The following is a 15,693-nucleotide window of genomic DNA, read 5'->3' on the forward strand; positions in this document are numbered from 1 at the left end:
TCATTAAGAAAGATTATATGTCATTAGCTTTAACATTTATATATAAGATAATGAGAGAATAGGACTGAGAAAGTATTCAAAGAAATAATGTCTAGAAAATGACAAAAGCTGGAGAGAGAGACATAAATAAATTCAATTAGCTGAGTAAACACCATATAGAATGAACCAAAGAATTCTACATTAAAACATCATAATTAAAATTCTGAAAAATAAATAGAAAGAAAAAAATAATAAAATCTTATAAGCAGCCAGAGAGAAACAGCATATAACTTAGGAACCATCAATTTGAATGACAGCAGATTTTTTTTCTGAAAACATGGAGACCAGAGAAAGTGGCACAATATCAACATTGAAAGAAAAGTACTGTCAACAGTGAATTTGGTGGCTGGTGAGATATTCCTCAGGAATGAAGGAAAGTAAAGACATTTACAAGTGGAGGGGAGAATTCCACTCAAAAAAGATGGCATCTACAGTGTGAGAGAGGGACTCAATACAGGGATCTTCATGGTTGTGATTTCAGTTTTTTCTTCCAAAGCCATAAACCCAGTCTTGCTTTATGTGAGTCTAGTCTGGTCAATCAGACCCCAGGGTGAGTGGCTATGAATGAGATTTGTGTGCATTGGACCTTTAGCATGGTGACTGTTTTTCTAGCAAACTCCCATTTCTCTCTGGCAACAGAATCCCTGCTGATTTTCACAACCAAGAATTTTGTAGGAGCCTCATCTGGCTCTGGTGCTCTATGCTGGGGAACCTGGATTGTCAATGGGAATCCAAGATATCCCTCCAGAGTCCCATCCACTGCCATGGGACTAGGACTAGCCCTTTTTGTATCTCTGTTCTTCTAACCGACCTCTATGTGGCTTCTTCTGTAAATCATTAATTATAAGACTTCTCTTCAGCTAGTCTTCAGTTGATTATTAAGGTGATTTCTCTATATTTTAGCTGTAATTCCAGTTTGACCCTTGCAGGAGGTGAGTGTAGCATTCACCCATTCCTCTGACATCTTGGATCCCTTAAACAGTATATGTTTTAAAAGTCAGAATTGTATCCTTTTCAGTCATCATAACTACACTCCATAATGCATTGTTATTATACATAATATGTTTTACATATATTGTATTACCTAATTTAAGAGTCCTCTAAACTTTGTGATGAATATCAATAGTAAAATGTACATTTTATTATTGAATTAAGGATTTAAGGACATTAAATGATTTATCCAAGGTAATATATATCTTAGTAGCATCAGCAGAAAATTAAACCTTTCTTCTAATGCTGTGATGTCCAACATAATAACCATTATCTAGATATCTGTGTTTAAATTGCAAATAATAATAAAAAAGTATAAGTTCTGCTTCTCAGCTTCATTAGCCATAAAGTGCTCAGTGACTATATATGTAGGGAATGTTGTCAGAAAGTCAAATATAACCAGGTAAGACAGTCTTAAGGTCTGTGTGAAACTCTAGTAGTGATGTTTCTTCTGCATCTTGAACAGTCAGTGATTGCAGGCCAGAGAGTGAAAGTGGGGGATAGATGATGTCTTTTAAACAAAAGTAACAATCTATGCCAAAGTGTGGAGGCATGGAAAAGCAGGACTGCTTGAGGCTCTGTAATGTATTTCATATCACAGGCGTACCAATGGAGCTGTGTGTTACAAGATGAAGTTGAAATGTTAAACAGAAACCAAATTATAAATGACTTTTATGTCACTAATTAAAGATTGAGGGTTTTTTTCCCCTGAAGGCTGTATTTAAATGATACAAGTAAGAGAGTCAGAAGATTTAACACATGCTTCTGAATGATTGCTCTGACAAAAGCATGGATAATATTGGCAGGCTGCACTGAAGGAGACATCCAATCAGCAGGTTGCTGCTGATGTCATCTAAATAAGAGATAGCATAGCATAGGTAAAAATAGTGGAGATAAAAGTGGAGTTTCCAAAATGTGCACAAAGGGTGAATCAATCAGTGAATACAGCAGAGTACATTTTCTTAATATTTATCATTTATATGCATTTTGTTCTAACAAAATCTCAAAATATATGTTATACATTACATCACTCCACATCTGGCTGGCAAATATGTAACTGGCAGGATTTATAAAAGCTCAGCATGTTTCTATTGTATAACATTTTCAATGGTCTATTTTTCAGAGACAAATCTTCATTATACTGGGAAAACAATGATTTACATCAAGTAAAGTTTGGAGCCAAATTATCATAAAAAATTGGTACTCAATAGTCAAATTTCTACAATATCAAAACTGAATATTTACAATTAATTTAACCAAAAAAACTTTACAATTGAACTTTAAAGAGTATATACCACAAGCTTTCCTAATTTAGACCTCAAGATAAATGATTTAATTATTCATTTTATAACTATTTATAGAGAATTTCCTATGTGTATATACTTCTCTCAGAAACTAGAAGGGATTGGGTGTATTTTCCATTCTGAGTCCATGGTCCTAGAGTATCAAAATAGAAAATCCACAGTGATTTTACTAGATAGGTTTTAGGGTTTAACTCAGAGAAATTAATATAAACAATTTTTTTTAATTTTAAAATTGAATTTTAGTCGTTGTGTTATTAAGTTATTCTTTTCAAAAATATTTTTGGAGATTCTGTTATGTGTTTTACTATGCAACCTAGAGCTTATAATAATAATGAAGATAAATTTTTTATCTTCAGTGAATTGCAGGCTGAGCTATGAATTCTGCACTATTCAACTGCCTGGATGGTGTCTTTGAAGAGAGCTTTACACTATGCTAGAAGATTCAAATATGTTCCATATCTTAAAACTTTACATAAGATTGAATGATTAATGTATGCAGAAATAAAGTAAAAAAAAGTGAGGGGGAAGGAAATTCTTTTCAATGTCATGGATTATAAGTGTCAGAGTTTATATTCATAGTCAGGACTAATCTAATATTTCCCTGTATCATGAATTTTAAATATCATAATTTCCTTTTATTATAGTGAGACATACTTCTATTCAAGTCACTGACTCACCTTCAGCCACTCTAATTGAAAAAAGAAATGTGAAATTGATAGAAGGAAATGCAGAAGCAAGAGCATTAATACACAAGAACACTTAGAGGGCTGGCTAATCTTATCTCTGAAGGTTTGCTTGCAATACTCACTTCCTTTCTACCAGAGAAATTAATTTTCTGACAGAAAAGGGAAACTGCCATCTGATCAGCCAGATGGCCAGGCAGTGACAGCATTTCCAGGTCCAGGGCATATCAGTTACTCCCCGCAAAGCCTACTCAAGTAGATAAAGAAAATATGGGTTATTGATTTACTGACTATGGTAGACATTTTACCAAACCCTCACATTTTTATTCAACTGTAAGTAGAAGTGAGAAAGCAACCAATATCTTTAAAGGCAGCCTTTAAAATGGTAAGCACCTGATTAAAATGGAAGAAAAATAGAATAATCTTTGTCCTATATTCTAATTGCCAAGTCAATGTCCCCTGAGCAGAAACAGTTGGTTTAACGGAATCTCCTGAGTGGCACAGCACACTGACAGACTAAAATTACTTTTCAGTATGTCACCTTCAAGCTGGTGCCTAGTTCCTGTCTCCTTACCTTATGTTTGCTTCTCATCCCCATATTGTGCTTGCTGCCTTAAATTGCATCAGTTTTACAAAGCATTTCACCCTTCTGAAAGGTCCCCAAAATAATTTCTTGGGTTCAATTTTCATTGAGGGGTTTTATTTTTTGTTATTTTCATATTTTAATGATTAAATATAATATGCTAAGTGGCCTAAATATTGATGACTGGTAATATTCTCTCTAGAGGTACACACCATCTAGATTTCTAGGCTTCACAATCTTGGCATATATCAAGATATATCTTAAATGTCATATCCTTCATCATTCAGTGTTTGATTTTGTCATTTGTACATCAATATGTTTTTGTTTCTTGTTTTTAAATTTGTTATTTATTACTGAGTCCCAATGGTCACCTGACAATTACCAACCAAAAATACTTTTAAGGGAAAATACTTTTATGTTTTTATGCACCATTTTCAAACACTCCAGAATATCTTAGTAATAGCAGATCTTCAATAAATGTATTAAATAAAGAGACTTAAAATGACTATTTCATTACTTTCTCTTAAAATTAATTTTAATTATAAAGATCCTCCAGAAAACTACATTTTTCCTAATCTCATAATTCAAAGTTTATTGATTCTTCTTCAAAAACAAATATTATAAGGACGATTTCACTTAAAACAATGTTATAACTCATTCTGTAGATTATGTTTAGATTGATAATGAATAAAAATGATAGTTCCTGCACTGTTCCACTATAAAATATGACCATGTAAGTCATTAAATATATTTGCACAGAAATAGAATTTTCAAGATTTTTAAAAGCACTATCAATTTTCACTTGATTTGCTTAATATCTTGGATGAGCTTAAATATGTTGAGCATCTTGAGTAATTTATAGTATTTGAATCCAAAATCTTAATATAACTCTGTGATTACTTATGTATCCTGACATGTTACTTAAAACAATATTCTTAATATCAGTGAAAATTAAATTTAAACTTGAAATCCACTTAAAACCAAAACTCCAGATGAAAAGAGAAGAAAGGAAAAAAAAGTCACTTTATGTAGGAACTGCCAACTATTCAAATGTTTCCAAATTAGCTAATAAAGTGATGGAGTCTCCAAGAAATCATTATTTTATGATTCCTAGGGAATGTGATGGTGGCAGACCTTCTTCTAGTGTTTCATTGGAATCTCTGAAAAATTAGCAATCAAATAGAAAGTACTGTATAAGGCATTCATTCCTTAAAATAAAATTATTAGATTTAACATGATTCCAGAGAATCAGGTTATCTGGAATGTAGATAATGATGATCAAAACTAACATGTAAGCCCTGGCCGGTTGGCTCAGCAGTAGAGCGTTGGCCTGGCGTGCGGAGGACCCAGGTTTGATTCCCGGCCAGGGCACACAGGAGAAGCGCCCATTTGCTTCTCCACCCCTCCGCCGCGCTTTCCTCTCTGTCTCTCTCTTCCCCTCCCGCAGCCGAGGCTCCATTGGAGCAAAGATGGCCCAGGCGCTGGGGATGGCCTCTGCCTCAGATGCTAGAGTGGCTCTGGTCGCAACATGGCGACACCCAGGATGGGCAGAGAATCGCCCCCTGGTGGGCAGAGCGTCGCCTCCTGGTGGGCGTGCCGGATGGATCCCGGTCGGGTGCATGCGGGAGTCTGTCTGAATGTCTCTCCCTGTTTCCAGCTTCAGAAAAATGAAAGAAAAAAAAACCAAACACTAACATGTAAAAACCATTTGAAATCTTAGCCAAACCAACCAGTACAGAATTGATGAGTTGTGTTTCCTAGGTAAAAAGAACTTGATGTCAGTGAGCATTCTAGTTAATCAATATTATGTGATAAGTGGATGAGGCGAGAGGCTGAGAGAGCAAGTTAAGGAGTTAAAAAAGTGGTAAACAATGTAGAGTAATTTAACATGTCATTTACATATAAAATGCAAATTTATTATGTAGAGGAAAGCAAAATTAATGTGACTTTTTCTCACATAAAAATGTAATTTAAAGTAAATTTCAAGACACAGGGAAAAGTAATCAAACTTCAGATTGAACTAGCAACCTTCCAGAATAAAATATATTCACTTGCATCTGCATATATTTTACCACAAATGTTTGTAAGCCACTAATATAAAATATTCTAATAGGAAGATATCATGAATTTTCCCTCAAATATTGTGGCTGAATATATCTATGAACTCAATATCAACAACTGTGGAGAGTCTAAAATTTTACTTGCCAACTAACAAGTTAGCCTGCTATAAGTGTTTGAATGCTGCAGATGACATAAGACTATTAGGTCAGAGTCAAAGAACTTGATTACTCATGATAGCAAGCAGCATAATCTTTATCTTCATGCCAGTTTCCTCTGTCTCTCAAGTCCCACAGGGCTAATGCAGAATGGTTCAGAAAGATGCTGCCTGTGACCCATCTTTTATAATGGGCTATAAGCAAAACTGCGTGGCCTTTGCTTCGGGAGGCAACATTGTCTTTCTTACACTAAATTGTAAAAAAACCTGTCTTCAGCTTTGTAAAGAGGCAAAATCTTTATCTTATACGTATTTTTGCTATATCATTAAAAAGATAGTTCTAAACAAAAGTCATTTGTGTCTCTGCTTGCCAGATGTGTAAAAAGGTAAAAATTCCATAAAAAATTGTTTCCAACACTATCAATCGTTTTTTCTACAATATCTTAGTTTTTGATGAATTTTCCCATGTATGTGTTGTTCTATCACACATTCTAACTAATCAACCTGGCATAGTTTAGGACAGTCATTTCAATTTTTTATACAGCATTGAATTCAGGCTTCTATAGCAAGACTCCATGAGCAAGAAAAGGCTAACTTACCATATTAACTTCAAATAACTCCCTAGCATTCTAGACCCAGGCAAATGAGAAAATTTGCAAACTCTATCTTGGCCCTCAAAGAGGAACTGTAGACAACTTGATTACCTAAAACAAACTTTGCCAATGAGCATGGCTGACCTGAATGTCTTGCATGGTAGTTGTGGTGTTTCTGCAAACATTTAAAAAGGTCTTTTATGACCACCCGTAGTGGACAAGCCAGTATGTTTGGGGAAGGAGACAATTTAATGCTTGGTTTCCATACAAGAAGTACAATTCTGAGGGTACACATAGTGATGCTGGGGAAAATGTGTTGGTTACAATTTTTTTAAATGGTATATTTGCTGAGAAGTAGAGGTTGACAGTGCCTCCAGTGTGGCCTCCTAGTCATCTTTTGGGCATTGTTGAGTCTAATGTTTGTTGTTAGAGGAACTGTCTAAGGTTAGGCAGTAAAATAAGACCTATTTGTCCTTACTAACATTTGTGTAGCATCCAAGTACCATAAAGAGTGGGTGAGTGATGTCTAAGGATTAGGAGTAGGGATGATATCTGAAATAATAGAATGGTGTTTTGTACTAGAGCTCCAGTCATATCTTGCTGTTGCTGAGAGTCTATGAGGAATGTTATAGGGAATGGCTACTGAATCATGACAAAGCTATTTTGCTGAAATACCAGACCGAAGTGTTTTATTTAAGGTACATGGAAGAATTTAGAGGGAATCCAAGATTGTGGCAGAGTAGATGGATGTTAAACTCACCTCCTCCTAGAACCAAACTGGAGTTACAACTAAATTTAAGAGCGATCACCTGAATAACCAACTTGAGACTAAGGAAGAAGAGTCTTATAACCAAGGATTCACAGAAGAAGCCATATCGAGGCTGGTAAGAAGAGCAAAAGACAGGAAAAGACTGGAAGTCATGGGAGACTTGGTTCCCATGAGTGGGAGCTGAGGTTCTGGAGGGAAAGCTTAGCTGTGGGGGTGGGGGGCAGGGAATGTCCCAAATCCTAAGCGGGGCTCCTCAACCCAGAGTACCAGAGCTGAGAAGAAGTGCCCACAGAGCATCTGTCTGTAAAAAGCAGTGAGGTTTCTGTCTACCAGAAAGAAACAGGAGTCTGCAGAGATGTGAGCACCCTCTTACAAGGCCAACAGTCAAAATCTCATTTGCCATTGCTTTTCCTGGGCTCTAGCAGAGGAAGAAGTTGAGAGGACTAGAATTGTCATGTAAAGAGAATCTGGGGTTTAGTGGATCCCTGTGCTAAGTCATACTGAGACCGGAAAGAAATGTTGGCATTTGTCCTGCCTGTCACCACCCAGCGAAATAAGTAAAGACAGGAATTGAAGTTTTATGGGTGTTTTATTCAGAAGGCCAGCGATCTGAAGAGACAGAGGCTATGTTCCCAAATCTGTCTCAACCCCCTCACTTGAATCAACTTTTCTATAAGGGGTAGAAAAGGTAGGTAAAGGTTTTACAATTTCAAGGGAGAGTTAATCAAATTATAGTCAAATTTAATTGGATCATAGTCAGCCTCCTTGGAGCACAAAGGCTTTGCTTGCAGTCCCCTGGAGCACAAAGGTGGATTACTTGCTTATCTCCTGTTGCAAGAAGTGGATTTCTTGCAGATCTCATTAAGTCATATAGTTCCATTCAGATGAACAAAGGAACTGTATATAGGGAACACTAAAGATTCCACCAAAACTGTGGGAACTGAAACGCAAATTAATTCATTAAAGCAGCAGGAAGGAAAATAAGTATTCAGAAATCAGTTGTATTTATATACCAATAATGATCTATCAGGAAGAGAAACTAAGAAAACAATCTCATCTCATTAACAATTGCTTTAAAAAAATAAATAAATACGTAAGCATAAATTTAACCAACAATATAAAAGACTTGCACTCAGAAAATTACAAAATCTTGAAGAAAGAATTTGAAGCAGATACAAATACTAAGCAGGAGCATACAATGGGGTAAAGAGATTCTATTCAATAAACGGTGCTGGGAAAATTGAATAGATAAGTGCAAAAAATGAAACTTAACCACCTTCTAACACTATACACAAGTATAAATTCAAAATGAATGATAAGCTTAAGTATTAGACTCAAAAAACCATACAAATCCTAGAAGAAAACATAGGCAGCAAAATATTGGACAATTCTTGTACAATATTTTTTTCTGATCTATCTCCTTGGGCAAGGGAAACAGAAAAAATAAACAAATGGAACTACATCAAACTAAAAGGTTTATGCACAGCAAAGGAAACCATCAACAAAATCAAAAGATAAGCCACTGAATAGGAAAGCATATTTGCCAATATATCAGACAGGATTCAATATTCAAAGTATATAAAAGCTTATTAAACTCAACATCAAAATAAATAATCTATTTAAAAAATGGTCAAAGGACCTGAAAAGACACTTTTCTATAGAGGACATACAGATGACAAATAGAGCTGTGAAAAGATGATCAATGTCACTAATCATCAGAGAAGTGCAAATTAAAACCATAATGAGATAGCACTTCACACCTTTCAGAATGGCTATCATCCATAAATCAATGAACAACAAGTTTTGTCCAGGGTGTGGAGAAAATGGGACTCTGGTGCACTGTTGGTGCACCACTGCAGAAAGCAGGGTGGAGTTTCCTCAAAAAATTAAAAATGAACTGCATTATGATCCAGCAATTCCGTTTTGGGGAATTAATCTGAAGAAACTCAAAACACTAATTCAAAAGAATACATGAACTACTATGTTCATTGAGTATTATTTATAATAACCTAGATTTGAAAACAGCCCAAGTGCCCATCAATAGATGAATGGATAATAAAGTTGTAATACATTTATACAATGAAATACTACACAGCCATAAAACATAAAAAAATCTTCCCTTTTTGTGACAGCATGGATGGACCTAGAGATCATTATGTACAGTCAAATAAGCAGTCAGAGAGAAATAAGTACCATATGATTTCACTCATGTGGAATCTAATGAACTAACAAGCAAAATAGAAACAGATTCATAGATGGAGGGCAGGCTAACAGCTTTTTGAAGTGGGGCTGGGTCAAGGAGGTGGAGGGATTGAGCAAAAGAGGAAAAAAAGAGAAAACTCTTGCACATGAACAACAGTGTGGTGATTGCCAGGGAAGGAGGTAGAGGAGGCATAGGAGGGTAAATGGTGATGGATGAAGACTTGACTTGGGTGGTGGTGAGCATAAGGTACGATGCACAGATGTTTTGTATAATTGGGCACCTGAAACTTGTGTATTTATGTTAACCAGTGTCACCCAGTAAATTTAATTTAAATATATAGCCATATTGAAGCAAACCAAATAAAGAATTTAGGAGATCCTAACTATTGTGTTTTCCCAATGAAGGCTCCAGTCATGGCCTTGACTGACTAAAGATTATTCAAGATTTCCCATTCCTCATATTGCCCATGGATGTATAACATTTCTTTGCTAGGTAAGTGGATTCCTATTCTCTCTCCACTGTTACAAATCAATGTGTCCCATTATAGTAGCTAGAACTTATCTTTTCTCCCCCAAATATCCTTATTTTAACCACAGTTTTTGTCCAAAGTGGATAACTGCAAAAGTGTCAGTGTGTTTTTATAAAGTGTACTAAGACCCATTATGATTCCACACTGGACTATATGGATCACTGTAGTGGAACCTGGTGAGCAGGGTTCTTAACCAAGTGCTCAATGTCATGTAAATCCAACAAAAGAGTTTAGATAACAAAACCAACGTTAATTTGAATCCCTAAACTCGCTCTGAATGAGCTACCAACATGGGCTACAATAACCAGTCTTGCCTGGAGTCGCCATTTAGGGAAAGAAATAGAGGCATCACAGGCAGGTAAGGTCAGGTGGAATTCTGAATTCTCAAAATAAGGTAATATGCTCAACCCCTTTCCCTAACTATTTCTCAGGAATTGGCCAAGTGTAGATAGTTCCTTTCTGGGAACAGCACATTCAATGACTAATGCCTTAATGTGAAGCATGAGGAGGAGAGCAAGGTTGGGTCAGAAATCATCTGGAATTAGTTCTCAAGGATGCCATTCCAACACTCAAGTCTAGGAGATGTCGTGGGTTGTAAAGACTGCAGAATATCCTTCATGTACATTGTCTATTAGCCCATTTTGGAGTTGATTTTGTGATGAAAAAAAACATCATTATCAGACTGAAAATCATAAATTCTAAAATATGACATAGATTAGTTTTAATATTCATAAAAATATGCCCAGAGTTAGCTGTTGTGACTGGCATGAAAACTCTGTAATCAGAAAAAGAGACACTCTTTCCACTGAGAAGCTATGGAGGACAGAATGAGAACATTTTCAAAGATTTCAAGGTTGACAATGTGATCACAGGTGTAGGTAGCTAAAACGGTATGTGAGCAGTGACTACTGAAAATGAAAATATAAAGTAACTGACAAGCAATAGTATCCAATCCATGTAGACTTTTTATATATCTATGATAATAGACTGGATGTTGTCCAAGTGCCAAATTGTCAAGGAATTTGACAGAGTAACTCAATTCTCTAAGTTGACAGTATGAGAAACAATAGTTTATGCAGACAAGTAGAGTTTAAAATAGATTAAAAGCAAAATAAATAGGGTATTTTCACACATTTTAATGGAAGACTAAATGCTTAAAGGCAGCACTGGGATAAAATACATATGAGAAAAAATCAGAGTATAAATTGAGTATGACATATCAATGTAACTATAAATATAGAGCTGGGAAGGAATTTTGATATCACATTCTACATTATCTTCATTGAGCCTAGTGAACAAATGATTATATATATAATAAAACTATATATATATATATATATTTAATTTCTTTTTTGCCTTCATGTGTTTGATGGGAAAAATATTATTGGTTGATAATGACATTATGGTACTTTATTTATCTCTGATAAAAATGCACAGGGCATCTTCTAAATGATGAAACATGTTAGAAAAGCTGCTTCTAAGTTTAAACAAAATACAATATAACATTTTTGGCTTTGAATACAGACAAATAGGAAAAAATTATGATGATCAAGAAGGATATGACTATTATTTTGAAAATCAAAATGTCCTAATATGAAGTTGAAGTCAAATAATAAATTGTAACTTATCTAAGAACATTCATATTTAAATGTGTAACCTTCAAATATTAATGTTCCCTTTAAAGTGTTTAATTCAATAGCAAAGGCAAATATGCAAATGTATAACTTTTATCATTTTTAGTCTTCACTTTGTAACTTTAAAGAAATGTAGCCCTGGCCGGTTGGCTCAACGGTAGAGCGTCGGCCTAGCGTGCGGAGGACCCGGGTTCAATTCCCGGCCAGGGCACATAGGAGAAGCGCCCATTTGCTTCTCCACCCCTCCGCTGCGCTTTCCTCTCTGTCTCTCTCTTCCCCTCCCGCAGCCAAGGCTCCATTGGAGCAAAGATGGCCCGGGCGCTGGGGATGGCTCCTCGGCCTCTGCCCCAGGTGCTAGAGTGGCTCTGGTCGCAATATGGCGACGCCCAGGATGGGCAGAGCATCGCCCCCTGGTGGGCAGAGCGCCGCCCCATGGTGGGCGTGCCGGGTGGATCCCGGTTGGGCGCATGCGGGAGTCTGTCTGTCTCTCCCTGTTTCCAGCTTCAGAAAAAAAATGAAAAAAATCTAAAAAAAAAAAAAAAAAAAGAAATGTAAATTTAAAAATAGTAACTATATTATCTATTAAAACAATTTCTAGGAAAAATTATAAAAGTGTGTATATATCATTATATCAATTATATAGTATTACATATACTCCATATGTTACTTAATATCTTGCTCTGATTAAAGCTCAAAGCTTCAGACTTTGAAGATGACTTTTCATCAAGTCTATAGGATGTATTATAAGCTATATTAATGGGTAATAAAATGATCAAATGCCATATATATATTTCCGTTTTCCCATGGGAAAAAAAAATAAAGTACCACTATGTGGATTCAAAAAGAGAGTTTGCTGACTGAGAAACATGTTGCAACAAGGTAATATTAATTATTTCAACACAAATCTATATAGCAATATTTACAGTTAGAGCACATGATTTTTATACTGTTCATCTATACACTTTAGTCCAGGTTTTTAAATTGTGTGTGGATGTTTAAAGAAATGTATTGATTTTGGGTTATCATATAAAAATTATTGTTTTGGAAATAATTCTATATGTGATTAATTATTTTTAGCTCCCAGAAAAAAACACCAGTAGATCCAAGACATATTTATAGTGGCAGAGACAAACCAGTTGAGCACATTTTAAAAATAAAAAATAAATAAAAATATACCATATAAAACAAGGCATGCAAAGAGATGCAAAGAAAGTAAAAAAAGTCTAAAGATGCTGAGGTTGCCAGTTCAAAACCCTGGGCTTAGTCAAGATATGGAAACAACTGTAATGTCCTTTAACAAATGAATAAATAAAGATTATGTGGTAAATGCATACAATAGAATATTATTCTGTCTTAAAAAATCATAACATTCAGAACAACATGGATGGACCTGACATTATGCTGAGTGAAATGTCAGTCACAAAAGGAAAAATATTACATAATTCCTCTTCTATGAGACATCTGAAATAGTTAAACTTATAGAAGTGGACAATAGAATGAGGATTGCAAGGGACAAGGGGGAAGTGGGAAATGGGAAGGTGCTGCTCAATGGGTATAAAGTCTGTTATGCAACGTGAATTAGTTGTAAGGACCTGTACAACATAGCGCATATAACAAATGATTCTGTACTGTACACTAAAAAACTTGCTCAGAAAGCACATCTCATATTCAGTGTTCTTTCTTACCACAGAAACAAACAAATGAAAAACAAAGGAGCAGAAAGAAATTTTGGGGGGTAATGTATATGTTTGCTATCTTGATTATAATGATGGTTACAATAGGTGTGTGCATGTCTGCAAACTCATTAAACTATATACATTAAGTAGGTCTGTTTTATACATATTAATTATACTTCAATAAAACTGTTAAAAATAAGTAATCTGATATATGAGTTTATTTCTGTACTTCTGTTCTCCTCATCGACCTATAAGTCTATCCTTGTGCTAATAGCACATTACTCTTATATAGAATAGATGTTAACATTTCATTCTAAAAGTCACCACATTTGTTCTTTCTAAAATAATCTTGGCTTTGCTTTGCAGTTCCGTATACAGTTATATTTCAGTTTATTAATTTACATACAGAGACATACACATATACAAACAAACGTATATACACACACAACCTCTGGGAATTTAATAGAGATTGTTTTAAATCTAGAGCTCAGTTTTTGAGATTTTTCTATAAAAATATTTTCTGGTACATGAAAATTTCATCAATATTTTATGGTTTCCAATGTCTTTTGACAAGTTCATTAATTTGTAGGATTTTATGATTTCAGATCTAATAGCATTGCAAAAAGAAACTTATCTACTGTAGTTATTTATATATCCTTTTGGATTTTCTCATTATGCAACCATGTTACCTTTAAAATGAGGCAATTTTTCTTCTGTCTTTCCTATATTTAAAATATATAGAATCATAGCCCTGGCTGGATAGTTTGGTTGGTTGCAGCATCATCCTGAAGCACAGAAGTTGCTGGTTTGATTCCCCAGCAGGGCACATACAGGAACGAATTGATGTTCCACTCTTTCCTTTCCTCTTTTGCTAAAATCAATCAATAAAATAAAATAAAAATATAGAATTATTCATATATTTTAATTTCTATATTTTGTAATTTTATTGAGGTTCTATCAAGTAATTGTTCCAAATCATCTAAATTTTCAAATATATAACCTGAAAATTGTTTATAATATCTATTCAATACTCTTATAAAGTTTAGTAAGTCCAATTTTTTATTGTCAATATTGGCAACATTACCTTTTTAAATTTTCTTTGTACTTTCAGTACTATTTCAACAATTTTATAAACTTGCAAAAATTTCATTCCATTCAGTGAACCTGCTTTTGACTCTGATTTTTCTTATTATAATTTTGATTTTTTTCTTTTATAAATTTTTATTTGTGATTCATATTTTTTCTGTAAAGCAATTTATTTCAAACATTAACCCAAGCTAAAATTCCCATCATGATTTATTATCTTTTTATATATTGTTCAATTTGATTTGCTAAAATTTTGTCAAGGATTTTTTGCATCTATGTACAAAAAAAAAAAAAATTGTATTTATCTTTCTGATGACCTTGTATTGTGGGTTTGGTATTAGTGAAACTCTGGCCTCAAAAAATAAATGAAATGTTTGCTCCTTTTTTATTTGCTGGGAGTATTTAAGGGTTTATTTTTTTCTTTTTCCTATAAATAATAGGTTTCATTAGGATCATCTTTTTCAGTCTTTGAATCTCTCTGTAGGAATGTCTGAATTATTAATTTAACTTTTAATTGATATTGCCATGTTCACTTTTTGTGTTTCTCCATGTGCCAGTTTTGGTAACTTGTAACTTTCCAGGGATATGTCCTTTTATCTGAATTAGTTTGCTAGGGTTGTTGTAACAAAACACCAATCCTGGGTGGTTTTGAAAACAAAAATATATTACTTTACAGTTCTGGAGACTACAGCCCAAGATCAGGATGCTGGCAGTGTTGGTCCCGTCTGCCAGCTGAGAGGGAACAGCTGGGTCAAGCCTCCCTCTTTGGCTGGTAGATAACCATAGCTAGGTCTTTACATCATCTTTCTTCTGTACATGATTCCTCACATGACATTCTTCTTAGAAAGACAACTAGTTGTATTGGATTAAGGTCCTACTGCTCTCTAATACAACTTCATTTTTCTTAATTACATTTGCAATAATCCTATTTTCAAACCAGGTCATATTCTCAGGTGCTAGGGGTTGGGTCTTCAACATATGAATTTTGGTGAGACAAAATTCAACCCAGAACATCATTTCAATTCTTGAATTTAATAGCATAAAATTATTTATAACATTACCTTATTATTTTATAAATATCTGTAGGATCTCTCTAGATGCACTTTCATTTCTGAAGTTTGTCATTTGTGTCTCTTTTCTCTTTGTTTTTACCTCTTCTTTTGCTCAGGCTAGCAAAATGGTGGAATTTGGGTTTTGTTTCTTCATAGCCTCTATTAAAATATTTTATAAATTTTGCTCCTTAGACACCTATATTTCTTAACTTCCACATGGAAAAAAATATAAATGTATAGTTTACAAAAGAATAAAAAATAGTTTCTTTTTTTCCTTTTAATCTAAATAAACTTTGTTCTTTAAAAACATTTTTATCACAAATATAATTTCTTTTGG

This window comes from Saccopteryx leptura, chromosome 2, assembly GCF_036850995.1.
Source record: "Saccopteryx leptura isolate mSacLep1 chromosome 2, mSacLep1_pri_phased_curated, whole genome shotgun sequence".
In the NCBI taxonomy this organism is placed as follows: Eukaryota; Metazoa; Chordata; class Mammalia; order Chiroptera; family Emballonuridae; genus Saccopteryx; species Saccopteryx leptura.